Source organism: Triturus cristatus, chromosome 10 (assembly GCF_964204655.1).
Source record: "Triturus cristatus chromosome 10, aTriCri1.1, whole genome shotgun sequence".
Taxonomy (NCBI): domain Eukaryota; kingdom Metazoa; phylum Chordata; class Amphibia; order Caudata; family Salamandridae; genus Triturus; species Triturus cristatus.
This window is the reverse complement of record NC_140593.1, coordinates 1,191,379,789-1,191,406,105: the sequence shown is the minus strand read 5'-3', so window position 1 is coordinate 1,191,406,105 and position 26,317 is coordinate 1,191,379,789. Positions and strand designations below refer to the sequence as shown.

Genomic DNA, 26,317 nt, shown 5'->3' with positions numbered 1-26,317 from the left:
TGCGGGAGCGAGCAGTGGCGCGGCCACGTTAATTACAAACAGATGGCTCCTGCACGCCGCTGCTCGCTCCCGCAAGGTGGATGCCACCACAAGCATGAGTGCTTGAAAAGTGCAGACCGCTTATTTTCAGTGCCACAGATTTTCAAAGTTCACTATTCTCTCTCTTAGGTTTGTTTCTCGGGCATCCTTGTTTATTATTGCCTTTACGCATGAACACATGCCCTCCTACACTAATTGTCACAGCTTGGCAAGATATACGGCACTTACTTGAACCCAGCCAATGAGCCAAGCTGGAAAATGAATGCAGAATCTTTAATTGTATTGTACGTTTTGCTGAGTTTTTCTGTGCGCAATAGCAAAGGCATGCATGTTTTTTCAGCAATTTTAGGTTTTCTATGCACGGCTAGTCGTGCCCGAGATCATTAACTGTTTTCTGTGACAAATATTTTTTGTAAAACTACTTTGTTAGGGGTAAATGCAAATATATGGCTCAATAATTGTCGCAAAAGTAATTTTCACAATGAAGTGGCAAAGAGATAAACAAGCATTGGCATAGCCAATAGGTCTCGCCTTTGGGACCTTATAAGTGTTTAGCCATGTAACAGTTGATGTTGTTGCACCAAGGATATTGTGCTGGATAACTAAACACTTATAAGGTCCCAAAGGCGAGACCTATTGGCTATGCCAATGCTTGTTAATTTAGGTTAGCAGAGAGGCATCCGCCAACATACAGAACTGAGTGCATGGCACACATGGCTTTTGTCCCATACACAACTATGGTGAGGTGAAGGCAGGCAAAACGGTGACTTTATGCACACTCCATCCTCTGCTTCTACACACACTCTGCGCTCACTTCCTCGGTTAGAGGTGGGATGGAAACACCAGGGATTAAGTTAAGTGTCAACCTTCTTAGGCAGATAAATTGAGATCAAAATCAGTTTAGTATCAATAATGGGTCAAGACTCATTATAAAGCGCCTTGATTCTTGTTTTTGTGGTAAAAGGAACTATGCTACTGACATAATAGTGATATAATTTCATAGTGTCGCATCTTGAGGCACCTGTGGGGATGCACAGCGCACTATTCTCCTTTCTATTCACATAAGATAAGGAGGAGTTACTGGGCTACAGCCTGGCACATGCTACAGGGGGTGATGGGCAGTGAGATGCTGGGGATCAACCACCAACTGCTTTCTGTGCAGTGCATGCGTATTCCAAGCCCACACAAAGGACAGATTGCCAATTCAATGCTCCTTTCCCACTAGCAGTAGGTCTGTTTGTTGCACAATGGCGCCCTCTTGTGATGGAGTCATAATGCAACTGCCTTAGGCACCTCTTGCCCTGTCTACTCTATGGTCAGGGCTATAGGAATTATGCGGCAGGGGAGGACCAAATTATGTGGCAGACCTGACTAAATTATGCAGCGAGAAAAGGCAAATTATGCTGTATATACAATGTGATACATTTTGTCATAGTATTACCGCATTATTCCGTAATTTTTACACGTATTAACACTATCTGGGCAAAGGTTTCACCTCATTAGTACCACTTTAACACCTAAATACAGAAATAATCAACAGAAAGGTGACCAGTCAAGCTTTGGGAAGGCTTCGCCACTGTGTGGCAACACATGTCAGAGTGTTTTTAGTAACTTTTGATCAGTTTGAGCTGGAAAGAAAATGTGTTTTGCTAAAATCTGCAGATTATGCAGCAGTTGATGAATTATATGGCAAATGCGGCAAATTCATAATTATGTGGGAAACTCACAGCCGCAAAAACGCATATTTCCTGTGACCCTGCCTACGGTACAAGCTGGTGTGGGGCATGACCACCTTGGAGGAAGCACGCATCCTGTACTGCGCAGGTTTATTTTTTCTTTAACAGCTTTCTCTGGCACCTCTCGTTATTGGCACCTAGAACAAAAGAAAGACATCAAGAGCCCAATTAACGAAGGTCAAATCACACTTTTGATTAAGTTTACGATTTGTTCCTATTCACAAAGTTATTTTACGAGTAGTATTTTTACTATGCGGAGTCACCACACTTGTGGTGGAGACTCCACACATAAAAAAGATAGGACTGTCCTATGTGCAGAGTCTCTGCCACAAGTGTGGTGACTCCTCATAGTAAAGCTACTACTCGTAAAATACCTTTGTGAATAGGAAAACAACGTAAATAATATAGTAAAGATAGTACTCGTAAAATACCTTTGTGTTTAGGAAAAAATCATAAATTTACACAAAAGTGTATGTTTACCTGTGTGAATTGGGCCCCAAGAATTTAGACCACTAAAGTTGACTAAAGAGCTATGGAAGATTACGTTAGTCTAAGTGCAGATGAAAATAGGTTGTTTTTATCAGTTTCTCGATGGAAAGGAGGGCGGATAACGTTCTTGGCTGAGCCTGCAGTGAGTGCCACAGGCTAGCTTCTTTGCAAGTGAAAGATCCCTTCCTAGCATGGGTTATTTTGAATTTTAAAGTTTTCACGTGTACTCAGTCTTTGCTTCTCAGACCCAGCCGTCCACCTGACAAAGTGCACTGTTTTTTCAGACACAGTAGGTTTTTACCTGTGTGGCCTTGTAGGTGAGTCGGCAGTTTTTTTTTATCCTTGCTAGTGATGGTGATCAGAGGATTAGATTACTCAACTTGAGCCTGTGGTTTCCGGTGCTCAGCACCGGCACTTCATTGTCAGCACCAAGGCTTCTGACAGTCTGCCACATGGTGGCGATCTCTCTTTAATTTAGAGATGACCAACACAACAGTTCATTATTAATTCAATACACATTAAAATTACGATTACCTGCCACCAAAGCCATTCTTATAGCTTTAGGGGTCTTAAATTGTCCGAATTGTCACACTTGTAGAAGTGCCATGGTTGTAGGAGAGTAGGATCTGCTTCACATGGGTACCCCCACTTTTTGCTGGTGTTTCACTGTTTTTCGACCTTAGTCTGGCTGTGGCCCTGCTAATCAGGGCCACAGCCTAGCTGCTTCCTCTCTAAAATGGTTTGCATGTACATTAGGTAGATATCCAATTGGTTTCTGGAGTGCCTTATAAGCCCCTAGTATATGGTATACTGTGTACCTAGGGCATAGGTACCTCAGAGGCCTACCAGGAGCTGCAGCATATATTATGCCACCCCTGGGAAGCACACCAAAATGGCACCACAGGTCTGCTACTGCACCCTGGGTAAGGGTGTGCTTGCACCCCTTACAGTGGTATAGGCTACCTATATCCACATATATATACAGACACATATAAACCTATAAGCCACTCCTATGGCGGACCTTGACAATCCTGAAGGCAGAGTGCTTGGTTTTATGTGAGAGGGTGCCCAAGCATGAGCTGAGCCGCTCTGCAGTTTTCGGAAATTCTTCCTTATGGCTGTTCTGTGATACAGCCATACAATATACTCTTAAGTGCATTATAACCTTGCGGTAAATGCTATCTTTGGGATGGCTGCATCAAAACATGTTGTGTTTGGTGTCAAACGCTTTGGAATACTACCCCCCCCCCCCGCCAATTCTGGTGGTGGGGGTAGCATTCCACCCTACTAGAGGGAGAGACATGTTCACACTGGCTAAACCCGGTAGGACTTTCCTGAACCCTGGCATCACAAAATGGATGCCTCTGCCACAGACACGGGTCCTGCTGCTGACCGAAACTCCGGCAGGGGAGGCCTGGACAATAGGTTTCCTGTCGAGGGGAGGTGTCACCACCTCCCCAGACAGGCAGATTGGTATTGGGGCTGGGCGGGAGCACTCTCTGGTGCTTTGAAGTCCTGCACTGGGGGCACGGTTGCTGTCCCTGTGCATAGCCCAGTTCAAACCGGTTGCAGGGGCTACCTGCCCCTGGCTATCGTGGGTGACGTGGAACTGTGACCCCTGGACACCGTGAACTTTTGCAGCAACACTATCTTCCTGGTCCTCCTCGAAGTTGTGCTTTGGGCTCCGAGTAGCCCCAGCCTTGAGCACCTCCTGCACCGAAGATTGTTGGCCTCCACTCCACGAGTGACCCGTGGGCCAGCTTCAAGTGCGACCGCTCGAGGCTCCTTCGCGATCACTAGCCCGTTGGCTAGCAGGTCCCCACGAAGGCAACTCCTTTTCTGCTTGGGCTTTCCTGGTTGCTCCAGATGTGCCCTGACTTACCCTCGCTGGGTGAGTCCCTCAGACCTTGCTGGTCTGCACCGCAGTCCTTTCTCTGAATTCCTGTGACTTGCCGTTGCCAAGGCTTGTTGGGTCCAATCTGGTCACCGACACCGCAGCACTCGACAGACTTTGTGGGACAGCTGGAATCCGGCTCGTGGACTTCGTCGATGCCTCCTGGACCTCATGGCTGAAGAGTCAAGACACCCATCAACTCACCTGAAGCACCCGACATCTGTGGGCATTGGTCCATCCTGCCCTAGGTCACTGGCAAGTGACCCAGACTCTGTCCCCTCTGCTTTCAGGTTCCTTCCATCCTAGATCCGGCCTTGGATCTCTTCGGACACTTCTCCTCTTCACGGCAGCAGCAGTTCTTTGCAGGCTCCCATTGAAATCGACGACGCGGCCCGACATCAAAAGACACCTATGCACCCGGCTTCCCTGGGTGAGGTAACTTGAGTACTCCGGTGCTCTCGTGGGTGCTAGCCCTAGAACTTCTTAAGTCCAAAAGGGTTTGGTCCTGACTCGATTAGAAGTGTCCCTAATCTTTAAATTTCCAACCACAACATTGCCCATAGAAGATAACGGGAACCCGCGGTCGTGTTCTCACACTGCATACAGTCCCCGTGGGTCCTCTGTGTCACTACCTTGGGTGGTTCCTTGGGGTCCCAGCGATTCTACAAGCTATAGGCCTAGTTTCTATTCCAGTTGTGGTTCTTATACCACTTTTTTGGTATATGGTTTGGTACGCCCCTAGGGCCCAAACGTGTATTTGTGCTATTACTGATTATTGCTGACTTGTAAACAAAGTACTTCGAACTCCAGTCTCATAAACAGACTAGAGGGGTGTGTTTTATCTTAAATACATATATTTCGAATATATACCTGGTGTGGTTGTCCTTTCATTTGGTCATTCAAGAGATTATAGACTGGTAAAACAAGCTGCTTTACATTCCTTCAAGACTTAGCCTGAAGGCTGCTCTCCACAGCTACCACTAGGATAGCTTTCAATAAAGGTTGTCTTTAACCCCTTCCATGCTCATGACGGAACGGTTCCGTCATGAGCATCGGTTGAGCTGTGCTCATGACGGAACCGTTCCGTCATGGCCCCGCCCGCGCTCGAACCCTTCAGCAACGCGGGGGAATCCGCGCAGCGCTGAAGGGGTTAACCATTCACCATAAGGGGTTGTTTGGACTGATACAAGGTGCCCACTAGAACTAGTGGACAGCAGATATCAGGCCACCTTCTCACAATGGTTGGTAGTTGTGTTGTAACTATCATTGGCAGCGCTGGCAGGGGCAGAGTGTGGTGCAAGCTGCAATGGCCTCCTGACGAGAGCCCTGGGACTTATTTGTTTATAAATTAAGCACGGCATTGGTAGTCGAGGAGATGTGCTCACATTTTCTCTGTGATAGGACGGTGGCCGCAGAGTGACACACAGATTTGAGTGAGGAGGAAAGGATTGCGAAATGCCGATCAGAGTGGCCATGGGCTCCTATTCTACTTTAGAATGGGGACAAGCAACCTGATTTTTTTTTATTTGCGGAGTTTGAAATTGCCCATTGGGCGAGTGTAAGTGGCACGGTGGAGGGTGGAGTCCACATTTCGACCCAATAATCTTTCTGGGGACACAGTGATGGAGAGAAACTGAATGAAATGTGTTTGCCATCAGGTGACGGGTAATATCTGTTTTTGAGTTTTGGAGTGATGAGAAAGAATTTGGTTTTCTGTAGAACATCACCTGGCAGCTTGGTTTGGACTGTTCTTATTGGGTCAGGACCAGGGCCATCTAAACAGCATTATAGGCCCCCGGGCAGAGCAGTGCACTGCGCCCTGCCCACACAACCACTCACAGGAATACAAATGTTTAACAGAAAATTAGTGTAAAGTTCTGGTCAGCATGGGGCCCCTATGCTTGTGGGGCCCCCAGGCAACTTCCCAGCGTGCCCATGTGTTAAGATATCACTGGGCAGGACCAAGGCTCATTTGCATAAAGTTGGTCCTTTTCAAAAGTGGCGCAGTGGAAAGATTTGGATGGAATCCGACCCAAGTAATTACTAATGACTGATATTAATTACATTCATTAAGTACATTCTACTCATCACTTTAATTTACTTTCTCACCCTCAGCAAAGTATGGTTTTGTTGCCACTTCCCCAGGAAATGAGGCCACATTTGATGCGTCCTCTGAGAGCTCCAAGCGGGTGACCCCAAAGGCAGCCGCCTTATGATGCCTTATCACTGGTCCAGCCTAGTTCTAAGAACATTGCAAGTCATGGCTTCATCAGACAGGTTGAAAAACCCGGAAGTGACTTGTATTTATTATTTATAATTAAGGCTCCCATTGTTTAGGTTTTACTGGGTTTTTTTTTTTACAGATAATCCTCATTTATTTCCCTGAATATTTAGTGTTAAAGATGAAAAAAGGGGGTATGGGCAGATGTCTTTTTTGAAGTAATTTTGACTGCTGTGAGCCATAACTGCCATATTATTATTATTATTGCGTCTTGGAAAGTGCACGGCTACCAGTAGGGGTTTCGAGGCGCTGCGCCAAGGTAGGAGGAGTCAAGTCCGCACTTTAAAACAACCAGGTCTTCAAGTTCTTACGGAACACGGTGAGGGAGGGGCAGCAACTCAGAGAGTCAGGGGGGGCATTCCAATAGCAGTGCAGGTCAACATGCAGTGCACGTGAAAAAAGTAAGGCAAAGTTTTCCAACAGCTGCACATGTGCACATTTGTACTATAAAACTAGGGCTCCCGGTTTTATGGTATTTATCTTTTTAACATTTCCGTCTGTATTTATCCAGATTTATTTTTTGCCCATTTTATCTGTATTTATTCATTTTTATTTTGTGTTTTGCTTATAAATGAAGTTGTAAAACTGTACATTTCCATATTTATTTAACTGCCAGACGCACATTCATACTTTGATGTCTGTTGTGTTTTAGCTATTTAAGCTGTCAAATATTACATAACAATACATCCACTGGTTAATACTAGCATTATACCATAAATGTATGTTGACATATGCCAATATTTACTGAAATGTCATCCTATTATTAACTTCTCATGCTGTCCATCTGATCAGAAGCTGGCCTATAATACATGAACTACAGCACAGAGAGTCACTTAAAAGAAGCACAATTTTCTGTATTTATCCACTTTTAAAAATAAATGCAGACAGAAAACCCATTGTTTTATGTCTGTATGTATCTGTAAAAACCAGTAAAAACGGAAAACATTATAAGAAAACCCATATTTTCATAAGAGCGTTGACGTTTGATATATGTCTTCCTGCAACAGGTCAGGCATCCAAGCAGGATGGTAAATCTATCAGGTACATGCAGAAATATACCAGTTGCAGCTTTATTCAGTTTCACAAAATGAAAAATAAAAATGGAAAAACAGAGCAAATTAGCAAAAAATAAAAGCGAACTGAAACAGAAATGATGTCAGAAATAGACACGACAAAACGGGGAGCCCTATTTATAAGGGAATTCTTCTTATAAATAACCTCGCCGTTTTTCATTTTTACATTTGAAAATAGTCAGAAAATGTGGTGTGTGCCTGTGTGTGTATTGTTTAAAACGGAAAAAACCAGTAATTAGGTCTTCATTTGAGTGTCGCTCTATGATATCAATCGTGATTCCAAGAAAATAGCTGTGAATATTAACAGCACAGGGAGATTTAAAAAAACATTAAACGTCCTAATTAAGCCTGGAAATTATCAGCTGCGCTGCTACTACAATGTCACAGCTTTCAGCTGGTTGCACTTTTTAATTCCATGTAATGATTTAGCACACTCAAACTCTTCAGACAGCAAAGTGCGAGTGTACATGTGTACATTAGATAAATATGGACTTGTACTAGTTGTACAATTTCTATTTCCATTTAAATAGTATAAGGATAACTTCCAACAATAGAAAAACAAAGTTGGACAAGTACAGAGGACAAAAAATATATACCGAAAAAACAAGTACCCTATCCTATAATTCCTGGCCACCCTCACCCCATGAAATATTATCGTCAAGTTTCAGATAAGGCTGCCCCAGTGGCAGATAATGTTGAATTGTAAATACCAACATGAAACAATATTGACTTCAAGACATTGATGTGCACTGGACTGTCAAAATAAGCAAGTGTGTTGTTAGAATAGTAAGGGGAGAGGGTGTGGCCTAACGGCCAGAGCGGCCGACCTCAAATCGGGTTCCAGTCTCGGCAACGATGCTCAACATCTTGTGATTCTGGGCAAATCACTTCATCTCCCCGCGCCTAACAAAAATGAATGTGTCCTTGTGTAACGCAACTGGTGCTGTGTAAAGCGCTCCGATACCATCGGGTCACCTTCGCGCTACATAAACTTCGTAAAAAGAGGGTGTACTCCCCTATTTACGGTTGCCTTGACGATACTGTCAAAGTGGGTATCTCGCATTTATTTTTGGGGAAGGTCGATATGTGTGATTTCAATATTTTAGGGTACAACACTTACAAGCACTGAAATGTAATAAAAATAAATATCGCACCTTCGGCAGTGGCAAGAAATGCAACCGTTTTGCAGTCAAACCGCACAGGAGTGTCAGAAAGTTTACATTTCTCACTGACAAAGCCTGGTATAAAACCAATGGGGACATATGGACACTGTAGGTCCTGCCTCAAGCACTGCACTAAATATACAGAAAACCGTAAAGAAATCTAATCAGAGAATGACTGTGACCTGCCAGACAAAGAAAGCTCAGAGGAAATCATTCCGAAGCTAGGCAGGTCTAGAAGGGGCTTTATCAAAGGGTTTTTTTTGCAGAAATTAACCCAAAATTTTATTTTAAAATTGCCAATAGTTTTTTTGCTGAGGCAGCCGAGTCCAATACGTTGTGAATTTTGTCAAAAAATTCGAGGGTGATAAGCTACAAGAGGTGAGCACGCGATTCATTTTCTTACATTTATAGTTGAGTGGTGATATGTTTTAATTTCATCTGGGTGGTAACGTAACTTTCGTATTACAATATTATAGGTGAGTCGCGATGGTAGTGGTGCTATCTATCTAACCACGAGTGTGGTGTCGTTTTTTTGATTACACGTTCACAGGTGACTAGAGTTATTTTCCTTTTACAGGAAAGTAGAGATGTAATTTTCTCATGTTGTAAAGCAAAATATGGGTGGGTAGGGATGTCATTTTCCTCTAACAATATCACTGATAATTAGTAATGTTGTCTTTTATTACCGACAAGTAGTAGTGACGTAGTTTTTTTATTTGATTACAAGTAGTGCTGTAATTTTCTTATTACCTATGAGTATGAGTAGTGATTTCACAACTGGAGTGTTCAGTTTTTTTATCGTTATTGCTCGCTTCATGTGTACCACGTCATCATAAACGATATTTGCCATGGAGATGCGAGTGATGATAACGCCAGATGCGTATGACGATAACGCCATGTCAATAACTTGATTGGAAATGACGCTTGCTTTGATCCATAGATGCTGTTGGAAAGTGTCGCCTCCAGAAGCCGGGCCACAGTATTTATTTCCAGTGGTTTCACTCTAGCAGGAAGGGTGGGGTCAGACTCGGAGGAGGAGACATCTGAGTGGGTGGGGGGGCATGACATGTCATTTTGGGTGCCTTACAGAAGTCCTCTGTCCCTAACACCCAGCAGTCTCCGAGAAGAGAGAAGCAGGGAGGGGAGGAAAGAAGGGAGACGCACAGCTCAAGAAAGAAAGGGAAGTGGGCAGAGGTGGCGGTGAGGGACGGCGAGGTGCGCCTAGAAGACAGGCACGTGGAGCTCAAAGGACAGGCGCAGAAAGGCCCTGCAGGGTGACACCGCCAGGTACCAGGAGCCGAGAAGCGCATACAAGCCATGGGACGGCAGAGAGACACAGGCAGAGAGTGACACAGAGAAGAAAAGGACGACAAGGGGAAGAAACGACGCCTACAAAGACCAGATTAAACCCCAAAGCTCTCCCCGAGAGGTGGGAAACATCACGAGGACCTTGTACCCAGACTTCGGAGACCACCAGACTGCATCAGAGGCGGCGGAGAGAGGTCAGTGTTCCCCAATGCTTGCGGTGGCTGCAGGGGTATGGGGGCCTCTTGCCGTTTGTGGGGTCGACAAATGAAGTGGGGCGATGTTATGAGGTATTTAGGCACACATCCCCTTCTTCGAGCACAGCAGAGTTGGAGCAGACAGGGTCAGCCTGCGCACACCACGGAGCCGCGGACACTCTGATAAAAAGTCAAAGTGATATAAAAAAAAAACGAAATTATGAAACAGTGATGTGAGTGGACTTACGCCGAACCCCTGCTGGGGGAGGTCTGAAGCCCTTTCATCAGGCTGTTTTGATGGTGAAAGAGAATATATGTCCGTGTCTAGGAGCTGGACAGACAGGGGGAGAGGTAATGGTGCGTGCAGGAGTGGACTGGGCTGTGTTAGAATAACTTCACTAGGCGTCGAGGGCAGGACTCTCTTAGCACCCTCCCCTCCCCCCCCTCTCAGAGCCGCCAGGGGTGGTGCATTCCACCGACTGCTGCTGTCACGGACGCAGCGTTCACTAGCCCCTAACAGAACCTGCACTGGTAAAGCACATGTTCACCCAGAAGGGTATCTTGGCGCTGAATAACAGGTGTTTATTGTTACCCGACTCAATGGTACTCATTGTATCAACCTCCAAAGGATGAAAGGCTGAGTAGACGGGGATTTGACCCTGTGACCTGACCATGAGGTAAAACTCAGGCCCCCTACAGTGGATGTATTAGTGTCTTAATAAGCAACAAGGCCCGGCCTGCTTTTACATCCAAGCTTTAACATCGCCAGCAGTTTGTAATATCTGCAGATATCTCACAGATGCATCATTCCAGTCAGTTACTTATTTCAACCAATAGGAAGCTTGTTATTTCACTTCTAAAACGAAAGACTTGTGTCAAAGTTCAGCATTGGTAGAACCAGACCAAATGAATACACTTAGGCCCTGATTACGAGTTTAGGCGTTTATCACACATGGGGGCATAATAATAGCAGCGGGTACGTTATATAACACCTATCACGAGCTTGTGAGGAATAACGTGCACTTTGGTGTTTATGCACCAAAATCCGCACGGTGCAGTAAATACCGTACAGTTTCCCCTGTTAAATTTCAGCGGGTTTAACCTGCCAACATGCAACGCCTGCTGAGGTATTTACTACATCCTATAATTATCAGATGCGTTAAACACCGGCACACACTGGCCCGGGCGGTTTACGCACCGGTCGGAATATAGCGACCCAATCGCAATCGGGGCCTTAGACTTGTTATAAGTGACAGCAGAAAGAGAGACATGGAGAGACTGATTGAGAGAGAGGAGAGGAAAGAGTGGAGAGTGCGAGGAGAGAGCGAGAGGACATGAGATAGAGACAGACAGCGAGAGGAAGGGAATGAAGGGGGAACAGACAGAAAGAAATAGAAAGAGGCGCGAGGGAGAGAGAGAAAGAGATTGCAGGAAAAACAGAGAAAGGAGGGCGAAGGGAGAATGATAGACGGGGAGGGAGAGGGGGAGTAGGAGAAAAGAGAAAGAGAGGAACATGGAGTGAAAGAAAGAGGAGGAAAGAAAAGACAGAAGGATACAGAGAGAGACAAGGAGAGGGAAGAGAAAGAATAGATAGAGAGTGCAACATTTGAGAGAGTGAGAGGACATAAGACAGAGAGAGCGAGAAGAGAGAGGAAGGAGACAAAAAGAAAAGAACTAGAAAGAGGCGAGAGAGAGAAAGAGATTGCAGGATAAACAGAGAAAGGACGGCAAGGGGAAAAAGAGATAGACGGGGAGAGGGAGTAGGAGAGAAGAGAAAGAGAGGAATATGGAGTGAAAGAAAGAGGAGGAAAGAAAAGACAGCAGGATACAGAGAGAGAGAAGGAGAGAGAAGAGAAAGAATAGTGAGTGCAACATTTGAGAGAGTGAGAGGACATAAGACAGAGAGAGCGAGAAGAGAGAGGAAGGAGACAAAAAGAAAAGAACTAGAAAGAGGCGAGAGAGAGAAAGAGATTGCAGGATAAACAGAGAAAGGACGGCGAGGGGAGAAAGAGAGACGGAGAGAGGGAGTAGGAGAGAAGAGAAAGAGAGGAGTAGGGAGTGAAAGAAGGACATAACAAGGAGGAAAGAAAGGAGGGCAAGCTAGAGACAACAGGATAAAGAGAGGGAGAAGGGGAGGGAAGAGAAAGAGCGAAGTGTGAGAACAGGCGATGGAGTGAGAGGACATAAGATAGAGACAGGCAGAGAGAGGAGAGAGAAGGAGATAAAGTGGTAGACAGACAGAAAGAAATATAAAGAGGCGAGAGAGAGAAAGACTTAGCAGGATAAACAGAAAGGACTGTGAGATGAGAAAAATAGAGGTAGAGGGGGAGTAGGGGAGAAGAGAAAGAGAGGAATAGGGGAGTAAAAGACAGAAATAAAGAGCATAAAAAAGGAGGGACAATAAGAGACAACAGGATGCAGAGAGGGTCAGGAAAAGAGGGAGATAGGCGAGCGAGGAGCGAGACACTGACGAGTGAGGGAGACACCGCACGGAGAGAAGAGAGGGCAGGGTAGGTAGCTAGAGACAGAAAGAACAGAAGACGACTAGAGTGCCAGCGCGTCAGAGAGTGAGTGCACGTCTTTGAGTCCATGGCATATGTTGGAAAATGGCCCTGTCTGCAGAGTCACCCCAAACTTTAAAAATCATTTTAAACGTAAATTGTACATATCTAGTGATAGACGGTGTAAAAAGCCCAAGAGCACACTGTTGCCTAGCGCTTGAATAGGCGCTGCCCGGCCACCCCTCTTGTGACCCATTGATACTGTGGGCCAGTTTCACAAAGGTAACGTGCACTTTTGAGTAAGATTGCTCTCTTGAGAAACTTTATACTTTTGAGTAAGTTTGCTACTTTTCACTATTTACAAACTGGACCTTTGTAGTAACCAGCACTTTTGTAGTAAGTTCAGCACAACCCATGGCCAACCACTGGTACTGCAACACCCTCCCATTGAAAATAATAGATGTAGGCACTTAAAAAAGTGCAGTTTGTGAATATCACAAATACTAAATCAGGCCCGAGTGTGCTAATGCAGGCTCACTTTCGCACTGCTGCCTGTGACATCCAGTGTGCTGGTGCACGGTCTGTGTGGCAGCACTGCCTGTTAACCACTGGCGCACTGTGTGTGCTGGCTTCATGTGCCAGCACTGCCTGTGAACCACTGAAGCACTGTGTGCTGGCTTCATGTGCCAGCACTGCCTGTGAACCACTGAAGCACTGTGCGTGCTGGTGCAGGCTCAAATGTGCCTGTAAACCAATGACATACCGTGTGTGCTGGTGCAGGTTTTATGTGCCAGCACTGCCTGGGTCCTTGCGGCAGCGCCACCTCTGACTCTATGGTAGTGGGTGGACTGGTGCCAGGTCCTTGTGACAGTGCTGCCTCTGACTCTATGGTAGTGGGTGGGCTGGTGCGGGGCCCCTGTGGCAGCGCCCCCTCTGACTCTATGGTAGTGGGTGGGCTGGTACCAGAGCCTTGTGGAAGAGCTGCCTCTGACTAAGTGGTAGTGGGTGGGTGGGCAGGTGCCAGGTCCTTACGGCTGTGGTGCCTCTGACTCTATGGTAGTGGGTGAGCTGGTGCCAGGTCCTTGTGGCAGCGCTGCCTCTGACTCTATGGTAGTGGGTGGGCTTGTGCAGGGTCCTTGTGGCAGCGCCGCCTCTGACCCTATGGCAGTGGGTGGGCAGCTGGCAGGGCCTTGCAGCAGCGCCGCCTCTGACTCTATGGTAGTGGGTGGGCTTGTGCAGGGTCCTTGTGGCAGCGCCGCCTCTGACCCTATGGCAGTGGGTGGGCAGCTGGCAGGGCCTTGCAGCAGCGCCGCCTCTGACTCTATGGTAGTGGGTGGGCTGGTGCAGGGTCCTTGTGGCAGTCTCACCTCTGACTCTATGGTAGTGGGTGGGCTGGTGTGGGGTACTCGTGGCAGTGCTGCCTCTGACTCTATGGTAGTGGGTGGGCTGGTGCGGGGTCCTTGTGGCAGCGCTGCCTCTGACTCTATGGTAGTGGGTGGGCTGGTGCGGGCTCCTTGTGACAGTCTCACCTCTGACTCTATGGTAGTGGGTGGGCTGGTGTGGGGTACTCGTGGCAGTGCTGCCTCTGACTCTATGGTAGTGGGTGGGCTGGTGCAGGGACCTTGTGGCAGTCTCACCTCTGAATCTATGGTAGTGGGTGGGCTGGTGCAGGGTCCTTGTGGCAGCGCTGCCTCTGACTCTATGGTAGTGGGTGGGCTGGTGCGGGCTCCTTGTGACTGTCTTACCTCTGACTCTATGGTAGTGGGTGGGCTGGTGTAGGGTACTTGTGGCAGTGCTGCCTCTGACTCTATGGTAGTGGGTGGGCAGGTGCCAGGTCCTTGCAGCTGTGGTGCCTCTGACCCTATGGTAGTGGGTGGGCTTGTGCAGGGCCCTTGTGGCAGCGCCGCCTCTGACTCTATGGTAGTGTTCTTGCGGCAGTGCCGCCTTTGACTCTATGGTAGTGGGTAGGCTGGTGCGGGCTCCTTGTGGCATTGCCGTCTCTGACTCTATCGTAGTGGGTGGGCTGGTGCAGGGTCCTTGTGACAGCACCGCCTCTGGCTCTATGGTAGTGGGTAGGCAGGTGCCAGGTACTTGTGGCAGCACCACCTCTGAATCTATGGTAGTGGGTGGGCTGGTGAGAGGTTTTTGTGGCAGCGCCGCCTTTGACTCTATGGTAGTGGGTGGGCTGGTGCAGGGTCCTTGTGGCAGCACCGCCTCTGGCTCTATGGTAGTGGGTGGGCTGGTGCAGGGTCCTTGTGGCAGCGCCGCCTCTGACCCTATGGTAGAGGGTGGGCTGGTGCAAGGTCCTTGCGGCAGCGCCGCCTCTGACTCTATGGTAGTGGGTGGGCTGGTGCAGGGTCCTTCTGGCAGCGCCGCCTCTGACCCTATGGTAGAGGGTGGGCTGGTGCAAGGTCCTTGCGGCAGCACCGCCTCTGACTCCATGGCAATGGGTGGACTGGTGCAAGGTCCTTGTGGCAGCGCTGCCTCTGACTCTATGGCAGTGGGTGGCTGGTGCCAGGTACTTGTGGCAGCGCTGCCTCTGACTCTATGGCAGTGGGGGGACTGGTGCAGGGTCTTTGTGGCAGTCCCACCTATGACTCTATGGTAGTGGGTGGGCTGGTGAGATGTCCTTGTGGTAGCGCCACCTCTGACTCTATGGCAGTGGGTGGCTGGTGCGAGGTACTTGTGGCAGCGCTGCCTCTGACTCTATGGCAGTGGGGGGACTGGTGCAGGGTCTTTGTGGCAGTCCCACCTATGACTCTATGGTAGTGGGTGGGCAGGTGCCAGGTACTTGTGGCAGCACCACCTCTGGATCTATGGCAGTGGGTGGACTGGTGCAAGGTCCTTGTTGCAGCGCTGCCTCTGACTGGTGCAAGGTCCTTGTGGCAGTGCTGCCTCTGACTCTGTGGCAGTGGGTGGCTGGTGCCAGGTCCTTGTGGCAACGCTGTCTCTTCCTCTATGGCAATGGGTGGACTGGTGCAAGGTCCTTGTGTCAGAGCTGCCTCTGACTCTATGATAGTGGGTGGGCAGGTGCAAGGTCCTTTTGGCAGCACCACCTCTGACTCTATGGTAGTGGGTGGGCTGGTGCAGGCTGCTTGTGGCAGTGCTGCCTCTGACTCTATGGTAGTGAGTGGGCTGGTGCTGGGTTCTTGCAGCTGTGTTGCCTCTGACTCTATGGCAGTGGGTGGGCTGGTGCAAGGTCCTTGCGGCAACGCTGCCTCTGCCTCTATGGTAGTGGGTGGGCAGGTGCAAGGCACTTGTGGCAGTGCCATCTCTGGCTCTATGGTAGTGGATGGGCTGGTGCCGGGTTCTTGTGGCAGTGCTGCCTCTGACTCTATGGTAGTGGGTGGGGAGGTGCCAGGTCCTTGTGGCAGTGCCATCTCTGGCTCTATGGTATTGGGTGGGCTGGTACAGGGTCCTTGTGGCAGTGCCGCCTCTGACTCTATGGTAGTTGGTGGGCAGGTGCCAGGTCCTTGCGGCTGTGGTGCCTTCGACTCTATGGCAGTGGGTGGGCAGGTGCCAGGGACTTGCAGCTGTGGTGCCTCTGACTCTATGGTAGTGGGTGGGCTGGTGCAGGCTCCTTGTGACAATCACACCTCTGACTCTATGGCAGTGGGTGGGCTGGTGCAGGCTCCTTGTGGCAGTGCTGTCTCTGACTCTATGGCAGTGGGTGGACTGGTGCCAGGTCCTTGTGGCAGTGCCTCCTTTTACTCCTGCGTTGCCACGACACTGTACTCAAGTGTGCATCTACCTCTCCTCAGTTCCTATGAAGATAATATTCACTGTGGGTGGATTGTGTTTAGCGCCTTTGCTGCCAGCGACAACCAGAGTGGATGTTCAGAGTGTACATGAACTTACAACAGGTCAATGTTGACATTTTTGTTACATCCAATTCTTTAGATCCTTAAAGGTGTTATCTTCAAGCAGCTCCAGACACCTGTCCTGAAGCTGACCCTGCCCAAGTCATGACCTTTGGGGTCGAAACGTCAGAAACTATATATTTATTGGATTGTTAGTATTACAAACCTTATCTTTGAAATGCCATTTCTTCTTCACCCCAGTGCACCACTTTTACCTCTCTGCTGTATGGCGCTGTATTATAGATGTATAATAGTGCGTACTACTCCTGATGAGGCATTGAAGCGCTCTGCATTGTGTAGCATGCTACACTGTGGAGCCCCTGGGTAGTGTCTAGTGCTAGTTGTGGGTAGTGCAGTTAGTCGTACATTATGCAACATGATCAGAGTTGGGACATTGATTCCTTTCCTACAGTTTCTACTTTCTTGGGAAGTTATTTGTTATTGGTGGAGCTGCTTCGGTTATTTATTGATTGGTATTCCCAGTTGTGTCTCCATCATTAAAGGGCTGGAGGCATGCAGTATAGAATGTGTATTGTACTATTGATTTTTTTTAGGGTTCTGTGATATCGGATGGCAGGAGTGTCTTCAGACAATACACTTAGACGTATTTACAGTCATGCCTTTCCAGGCTTGGTGGGTGAGTCTGAGAAGGAAAGGAGGGCAGTGGGATTTCAGTTGGAAGCTGAGGTAGGGTGGCACAAATGGAGACATGAACTGGCACAGGGCAGTATAAAAGGGCATGAAACGAGCCTGGTATGCAAGTCGTGCGTCTTGGAAATGGCTCACATGCAGTACGGATGCCAAGGAGTATGCAAAGAAGAATACATCTCTATTGATGTTTTATTCATTCTGATTGCAGAGCTCGAGCTTGTACATAATGCAAGTGCTGGTAGTTCTTGGGATGCCACTGGTGCTGCTGTGATATTTATAGATGTGTAAGGCAGTGTAGGAGAGTAGGATCTGCACTTATGTTGCCCCCACTTTTTTTCTGATGTTTACACTGGTTTCTGGCTATAGTCTGGCTGGGTCCCTGCTAATCAGGGCCCCGCCTCTCTGTTCTCTCTAAACAACTTGGAGTACACATTAGATGCACTAGTGATTGGATACTGTGGTACTTTATGAGCCCCTAGTATATGGTACCTTAGGTACCAAGGGCATAGGTACTTCACAGGCCTACCAGGGGCTGAAGCATGTATTATGCCACCCCTGGGAAGCAGACTAAATCTAACACCACAGGCCTGCTACTGCAGCCTGGGCGAGGTAGTGTTAGCACTCCTCACTGAGGTATATGTTTCCTATATCTCACCTTACACACACATATAAACCTATCAGTCACCCCTAAGGCAGGCCCTATCAATCCTGAGGGCAGGGTGCTTGGTTTCCATGTGAGGGGGTGCCTCTGCCTGAGCAGGGCCCCTCTGCAGCTCTCAGAGTCTATTCTCTGTAGCTGTTTGTGTATGTGGTTAAATCATATACTCTTAAGTGCATTATAACCTAGCGGTAAATGCTAACTTTGGGATGGCTGCATCAAAACATGTCGTGTTTGGTGTCAAACGCTTTGGAATCATTCCCCCACACCAGTAACTGGTGTGGGAGTATGATCCCACCCTTCTAGAGGGATAGACATGTACCCACTGTGGAAACACAGTAGAATCCTGAAGAGCCCTGGCATCACAAAATGGATGCCACCAGCACAGACACTGGGCTGCTCTCCTGCTGCTGACCGAAACTCGCAGTGGAGGAGGCCCAACAATAGGCATCCTGTCACAGGGAGGTGTACCCACCTTCCAGACAGGATTTAGTGTATTGGGGCTGGGTGGGTGCGCTTCTAGAGTGCTTTGAAGTCCTGCACTGGGGGAGCAGTAGGCTCCTCTGTGCATATGCCAGCTCAAACCGGTTCAGGGGCTACCAGCCCCTGCTCTGGTGCAAAACTGGACAAAGGGAAGTGGGTGTAGCCACCCACTCCCCTGACCCTCCCATAGGAGTGGTCATAGAGCTAGTCCTTCCCTTCCTTGTAGTATAAGTTAGGGAACCCTTGCCGTTGCAAACTAGATATCCCTGGACGACGCTCTGAAGACGAATCCTGGACCTTTGACGTTCTACAACCTTTGGAAGACTGAAGAATCTCCCTTAGAGTCAAGGAGTGACTCCCCTGCTTGGCAGGCACCAAAACTTTGCATCAATGGTTGCAAACTTTCCTGCTCCCGCCAGAGTCCGAAGTCCCTGCAGCCCCAAAAGTAAATTTCCTGTCTTCTCGATAGCCATTGTGAGTCCCCAGCAAAGCTGAGGTGAGTGGACCCCACGAGTGACGAGGAACAGCAATACCCGAGTACCATGCACTATTGTCAAGTGCAAGCCCTTCACAACGTTCTACAAACTTGTGCTTTGGACCACATGTGGTCCAAGCCTCCAGCAGGGTTTTCTCTGAAGATCAGAGGCCTACCTTGTCCCGAGTGACCGTGGGCTCCTGGTGAGTGATTCCTCCTGAGGCGTCTTTGCGATCCCTTGCTGGTTGGCTTGTGGGTCCCCTGAAGACTTTTCTATAGAACCAAAGGGTTCCCCTGGTTGCTCCAGGCCTGCCCTGACTTACCCTTGCTGGGTGAGTCCCTCAGACCTTGCTGGTCTGCACCACTGACTTTCTTCACTTTCCACAAGACTTGCTGTTGCCAAGGCTTGTTGGCTCCAATCCGGTTGCCGACACCTCAGTAAGCTGCAGGCTTTGTGGGACACTCTGAATCCAGCTCCTGGTTGTCGTTGACACCTCCTGGACCTCATGGCTGAAGAGTCAAGACACCCGTGATCACCTGAAATCACCCGACTACTGTGGGCATCCAGCATCCTGGCCCCGGGTCACTGGCAAGTGACTTTGAACATTGTCTCCTCTGCTTTCAGGTCTTCTTTCTTCAGAATCTAGCCTTGGATTCCACTGGACACTTCTCCTGTCTTCACAAGCAGCAAGTCTTCTTTGGCTCCCATTAAAAACTACGCCGCGACCCGACACCTATGCACCCGGCTTCCCTGGGTGAGGTAACTCGAGTACTCTGGTGCTCCTGTGTGTGTTGGCTCTAGAACTACTTACCCTGTAAGTGACTTGCTTGTAGACTCTCCCGAAGTATCCTAAAACTTTAAAATTCCAACCGCGACTTGCTCCATTGAAGTCTATTGGAATCCGCGGCTGTGTTCTCACACTGCATGCGTCTCCCGTGGGTCCTTTACTTACCTGCCTTGGGTGGATTAGTGAGGCCCCAGCGCTTCTGAAGACCTTAGGCCTTCTCCCTTCTCAAGTCGTTCTTCTTATACCTCTTTTTTAGTATATGGTCTGGTACGCCCCTAGGGCCCCAGCCATATAAGTGCTTAATTTGTTGTGAAATGTTGATTTGTGCATATGTCCTTGACTTCTAATCTCATAAAGAGATTAGTAGAGTGTGTCTAGTAATAAATACATATATATTTTATATATATACCTGTGTGGTGTCCTTTCATTTAGTGATTCAGGAGGTTATAAGGTAATACAAGCTGCTTTACATTCCTCTGAGACTTAGCCTGAAGGCTGCTCTCCACAGCGACCACTAGGATAGCTTTCTTTAAAAGGTTGTCTTAAACCTATCTACCATAAGAGTCGAATTGTACTGGTGCAAGGTGTCCACTTTAACTAGTGACCAGCATATACCAGGCCAACTTCTCACAGGCAGAAGCAGGTCTTCATCTCTATTTCCAGATGAAACGTGTTATCCCATCCTTCCAATCATGTGTTAGATGTGTTTTTCAGGGACATTGCACTCTTTTGGTCCTGGTCAGGAGAATGTGGTCCATTCTCCTTTCTCTGTGTTGCACTCGGTCCCCACTTCATGTTGATAGTGAGATCCTTAAGATGCAGGTGGAGAAGAGCCACATTTTCAGCATCCTTCTAAACTCCAGGTGGTTTATGGCAGCCTGTATCCTTGCAGGCAGGGAGTTCCCAGCTTGGCAACTGAAACTAAGAACATGTACCACTGACCGTTGTCTTTTATATGGTGGAACAGTGAGTTATGTGGCCAATCTAAAGCATCGCATCTCCTCCTTGAGATCCATCTGCACAAATACTGGTCCTTTCCCGTGGTTTGCCTTGTGCCTTATGCACGGAAGGTTGAAACTAGCTCTTCTGGCCACAGGCCGCCAGTGCCCGCGTTCAGAGCCAGTGAGATGCGGTCACTAGTCTTAAGGTACACAAGTTGTCGTGCTATTGCATTTTCAATTCTTTGGTGTCGGCACAAAGTAGATACTCGTACTCCATGGAGTAGTCCGTTGGCATGGCCGAAACGTCATACCATAAGTAAAGGGGTTGCCTGATCTTTCTGCTGGAACCCGAGATGCTGTAAAGTGCGAAGCGTCCTCCTGGTGTGGGGTGGGGATTTGGTCAACTGGTTGCCTTGTGGCTTCTGGAAAGGACTGGATCCATGATAACGCCCAAGTTCCGTACATCGGTGGAGGTTGTAGGCAGCATCTCAAGCTCTTCAGGCCGCGTTCCTAGTGGGTGGTAGATTTCCCTGGCCCTGCATTTAGGGTTTCTGTTTTGATACATTGCCCTAGAGTTGACCCTCTCTCACCCATTGGTCGGTGATTTTGAGGCTTAACGGCATTCTGTTTATGCAGTTTGAGGACCATCTAGGGTAGCCTCGGAATACTTTGTGCATGTGATGCTGAGAGAATTGATGAGTTCCGGAAGTGACTTAATGTAGTCCTTGAGTGAAACTGATAAGGTGATTGGTCCCTGTGGTACTCCTCCCCCAGTGCTGTATGGTTTGGAGGACACGGGGCCGGGATACGGATGTTTGACTGGTCTTTAAGGGGGAGTCGCGCCGGTGACTGACGCTCCCTTTGATCCTCGTGTCATTTAGTCTGACAGGTAAGGTTTGATGACGTGCGGTGTTGGTTGCTGCTGATTGGCGCTGCCCTCCACTGTGCAAATTTCATGCTCACTTCTCACTTCCTCGTTTACTCCCTGCGCCACCTGCAGGTGTGTTTGTTCATGAGTTTCCACCATATCTCTATGAATGAAAATACCACACTTGTTTCTACGTTTGATTAATTATGAGAAGTTAAAAACCTGACCATTACACTATTTCAGGCCTCCTGCGACTCATTGATTGGACTGGTATCTGATAAGGAAATTACAAATTCTGTTGAATCATGATTCCTTTATACATAATTTCCACTTTGATAGTGAGGCGTAGACACTCAGACAGTGAGACAATCTCGCTGTGACAGGGAGACAGGCTCCCTCCAACAGAGAGACATGAACACTCCACAGTGACACTTGTTCACTCCGTAGTGGAACACTGACACTGTAGCAGGGAGAGTTTCACACTCTGACAGTGATATGAGTGCACTCTGATAGTGACACAAGTGCACTCTGATAGTGAGACATGGACAGTCTGACAGCAAGACATGCTCACTCTCACAGAGACACGAACACTCCACAGTAAGACCTGTTCACTCCTGTAGTGAAACACTGACATTGTAGCAGGGAGAGTTACACACTCTCACAGTGATGAGTGCACTCTGACAGTGACACAAGTGCACTCTGAAAGTGAGACATGGACAGTCTCACAGCAAGACATGCTTACTTTCACAGAGACACGAACACTCCACAGTAAGACCTGTTCACTCCTGTAGTGAAACACTGACATTGTAGCAGGGAGAGTTACACACTCTCACAGTGATGAGTGCACTCTGACAGTGACACAAGTGCACTCTGAAAGTGAGACATGGACAGTCTGACAGCAAGACATGCTCACTCTCACAGAGACACGAACACTCCACAGTACGACCTGTTCACTCCTGTAGTGAAACACTGACATTGTAGCAGGGAGAGTTACACACTCTCACAGTGATGAGTGCACTCTGACAGTGACACAAGTGCACTCTGAAAGTGAGACATGGACAGTCTCACAGCAAGACATGCTTACTTTCACAGAGACATGAACACTCCACAGTAAGACCTGTTCACTCCTGTAGTGAAACACTGACATTGTAGCAGGGAGAGTTACACACTCTCACAGTGATGAATGCACTCTGACAGTGACACAAGTGTACTCTGAAAGTGAGACATGGACAGTCTGGCAGCAAGACATGCTTACTTTTACAGAGACATGAACACTCCACAGTAAGACATGTTCACTCCTGTAGTGAAACACGGACACGGTAGCGGGGAGAGTTACACACTCCGAAAGTGAGAAGAGTGTGCTTTAACAGTGATACAAGTGCACTCCGATAGTGAAACATGAACTGTCTGACAGCAAGACATGCTCACTCTCAGAGAGAGACATGAACACTCCACAGTAAGACATGTTCACTCCTATAGTGAAACATGGACACCTTAGCTGGGAGAGTTGCACACTCCAACAGTGACATGAGTGCGCTCTGACAGTGACACAAGTGCACTCTGACAGTGAGACATGGGCAGTCTGACAGGTAGACATGCTCACTCTCAGAGAGAGACATGAACACTCCACAGTAAGACATGTTCACTCCTATAGTGAAACATGGACACCTTAGCTGGGAGAGTTGCAAACTCCGACAGTGACATAAGTGCGCTCTGACAGTGACACAAGTGCACTCTCAAAGTGAGACATGGGCAGTCTGACAGGTAGACATGCTCACTCTCAGAGAGAGACATGAACACTCCACAGTAAGACATGTTCCCTCCTATAGTGAAACATGGACACCTTAGCTGGGAGAGTTGCAAACTCCGACAGTGACATAAGTGCGCTCTGACAGTGACACAAGTGCACTCTGAAAGTGAGACATGGGCAGTCTGACAGGTAGACATGCTCACTCTCAGAGAGAGACATGAACACTCCACAGTAAGACATGTTCCCTCCTATAGTGAAACATGGACACCTTAGCTGGGAGAGTTGCAAACTCCGACAGTGACATAAGTGCGCTCTGACAGTGACACAAGTGCACTCTCAAAGTGAGACATGGGCAGTCTGACAGGTAGACATGCTCACTCTCAAAGAGAGACATGAACACTCCACAGTAAGACATGTTCACTCCTATAGTGAAACATGGTCACCTTAGTTGGGAGAGTTGCACACCCCGACAGTGATATGAGTGCGCTCTAACAGTGAAACTTTGATTGTTCTAATAGTGAGATGTGCACATTGTTTCAGTGAGACCGGTTTATCCATCTCTCTCTCTTACTCTCTCCCTCTCTTAGCACCCTGCCTACCCACCCATGAATAAATACAATGGGTGGATTTTAATTACGCAAGTGAAACAAAGGATGTGACATCAGGGCAGAGGGGGTGTAATCAGATTAAATTATTGAGATTCGGGAAAACCCAAATATAGGCTTCAAGGAACTGGAGCCAAAAGTCAGTTCCTCCCCCGCGTTTCTCAGAACCGTGGTTGACATCGGCTAAGGCAGTGCGGTATTATTTATTCATTTATTTTTACATTTTTAGGTGTTTTGTGTTTGATATATAAAAGTGCATAAAATATGTGCAATCGATCACAGATATTTAAAGAAGTTGACCTACATTACTAAAGATTTAAAATGTGTTAGAAGAAATGTGTGCACACATGCATTACCAGAATGCCTGTACCATTGCGTGGGAATGGAATTACTGATAGTAGAAGTGACGTCATGCACCATTGGCTTGGGGCCCTCCAATGGCATCAAAGGGTTGAACTCCTGTCCCACCCTTAGCCAATAGAAGCCCCACTATTTGCTGCTTAAGGGGCCAGGGTGAAGCAAGGGATGGAAAGTATAGAAAGTAAGCAGGGGCTCTGCGCCTGCCGCTGTCTTCCTGGCTCCTGAGACCAGGGGTCGCAGGCAGTGACTGGGGTGTCAAGGGGCAACCATTTTGCAAACCCCAACTGACGTCCATGCTACACATGCATGTTGTTATGGTTTCCATGATAGTGATGCATGGTAATGCCAAAAGCCTGCCTATGCCATCTAAACTAACAAAGTCTACCTTCCACCAAAGTCCCATGCCAGGGGAAGTTACTATTAGTCTGAAAAGTGACCAGTTACCGCCATAGTACAAGCAGCAATGGTGAAACGCTGGGTGGTTTGCACGTATTTGCAACTCTACCACAATGCATTGGTGTCACCGCACCCCATAATAGATCACATAAGGGCAAGATGGCTGTTTATAATCAACCAACCACGTAAAATCTTAAGAACTAGAGAGTCAGCAGACTCAGATCTACATGTCAACAAACAGATGATGGACGGAAATCCAATGCGCTGGTGGTGAGAGGAGAGACTAGGAGGAGAAAAGCGAGAGGAGAGTGTTGAGAGCTGGTGAGCGGCACAAGTAGGAAGATTAGGAGCAGGGAAAAAGACAAGTAAAGATGGAACAGGATGGAGAGAGGTGTCAAGTCAGGGGTACAGATGATGTTCGAAAACATGCCATTGAATATTCATTTAAATTTTTTATATTGCGTCTAAGCGTTTCAATTACAGTTGCTGCATCAAAAACATTTGATTGAGACCCACAGATAACAGTATTGAGATTCATCAATGCTTGTGATACACGACTCTATCTCAAAGTCTCCTCTGCTTCGGACATGAAACGTTGCCTGTACATCACCCAGACCTGGATGTCCAGCTCCAACCTGAAGCTCCACCCAACCAAGACAGAATTGCTGCTTTTCGTCAAGAAAAACAAACAATTAACAGTACACACCTAGCTCAGTGATATGAGCTTAGATGGCTTCGAACACCAACTTTCACTGAATGCCCAGTCACTTGGATTTACCATTTACTCCAAACTCACCCTCAAGGAACACACTGCCAAAAAACAACCCAAAGACGGCCTGGAACCAGCTCTCTCATCTAAAGAAAATGAAACCAATTCATCCAACCAGAAGGTGACTCCAGACTGCTCTTCAGGTGGTAACGTCCTGCTCCATGGCCTACCAGACTCCACCCTGGCACCCCTAAGGGCATCCTGTACGCTGCAGCACACCTCCTCCAAGCCTGAGCCAACATGATCGCATCACCCCCTTCCTGATGGAACTCCATTGGCTTCCCTTGCTGGTCAGCCCCACCTTCAGACCCAGCTGTATCATTTACGAAGCCATCACATAAGATAAGCATCCCTTATGCTTATCTTGTACACAAGCTCACCATCGCTGGTGGTTCTTAGGACACCTGCAGCCGGGACACCATCAGACTGCAGACTGTGAAGTGTAAAGAAGAAAAACACTAGACAGCAGGCCTTTTCCATCTATGCACCCAGGATCTGGAACAACATCCCCGTATCCATCAGGCCCCACCCAGCTCTGCTTCAATTTAGGAAAGAGTTGAAGCCTCACTTCTTAAAAGAACACTACATCACAATGCATTAACTGTCCAGAACTCAGCTTCCTTTCCAATCACTGGATGACTTTATGATTGTCTATTACCCTGCACATTGCTCCACTGACTTTTGACTAGATTTGCACTATAGAAATACCACATACTTAAATACATACCCATGTATTCCATCCACATTTTGCATAATAAGGCATCATTTACATAAATGTCAGCGCCGGAACACTCATTGAGTAGCTGTTGCGCATTACAAATCCCCTAGATAAATAGATAGATGGCCAGGTTTGAACTTTCTTTTTTCCACAGAGAAAATAGTTTCTCATGTTTTCACACGTGCATCCAACATAATAACAAGATTTTCTTTATATAGTGCATCACAGAGAAATTCATTTATGTTACTCAATTATTGACTGGCAGAAGGTTGGAAAGCAAAACGGCACTATATAGAGTAGAATGCTACATGTTTCAG

The 26,317-nt window shown here is 47.7% G+C and overlaps 2 protein-coding genes across 2 annotated transcripts in view; one reads left to right on the top strand and one right to left on the bottom strand.

Annotated features, from left to right (window-relative positions):
* Nucleotides 1-26,317, bottom strand: part of LOC146797008 (uncharacterized) — a 238,169-nt gene that overhangs the window by 200,370 nt on the left and 11,482 nt on the right. The window lies entirely within an intron of this gene.
* The window catches only part of LOC146797007 (GATA-binding factor 1-B-like), a 128,549-nt gene continuing 112,015 nt past the window's right edge, over nucleotides 9,784-26,317 (top strand). The window contains exon 1 of the mRNA XM_085629604.1: nucleotides 9,784-10,177. The gene's annotated coding sequence lies outside the window, so the exon portion shown is untranslated. The remainder of the gene's footprint in view (nucleotides 10,178-26,317) is intronic.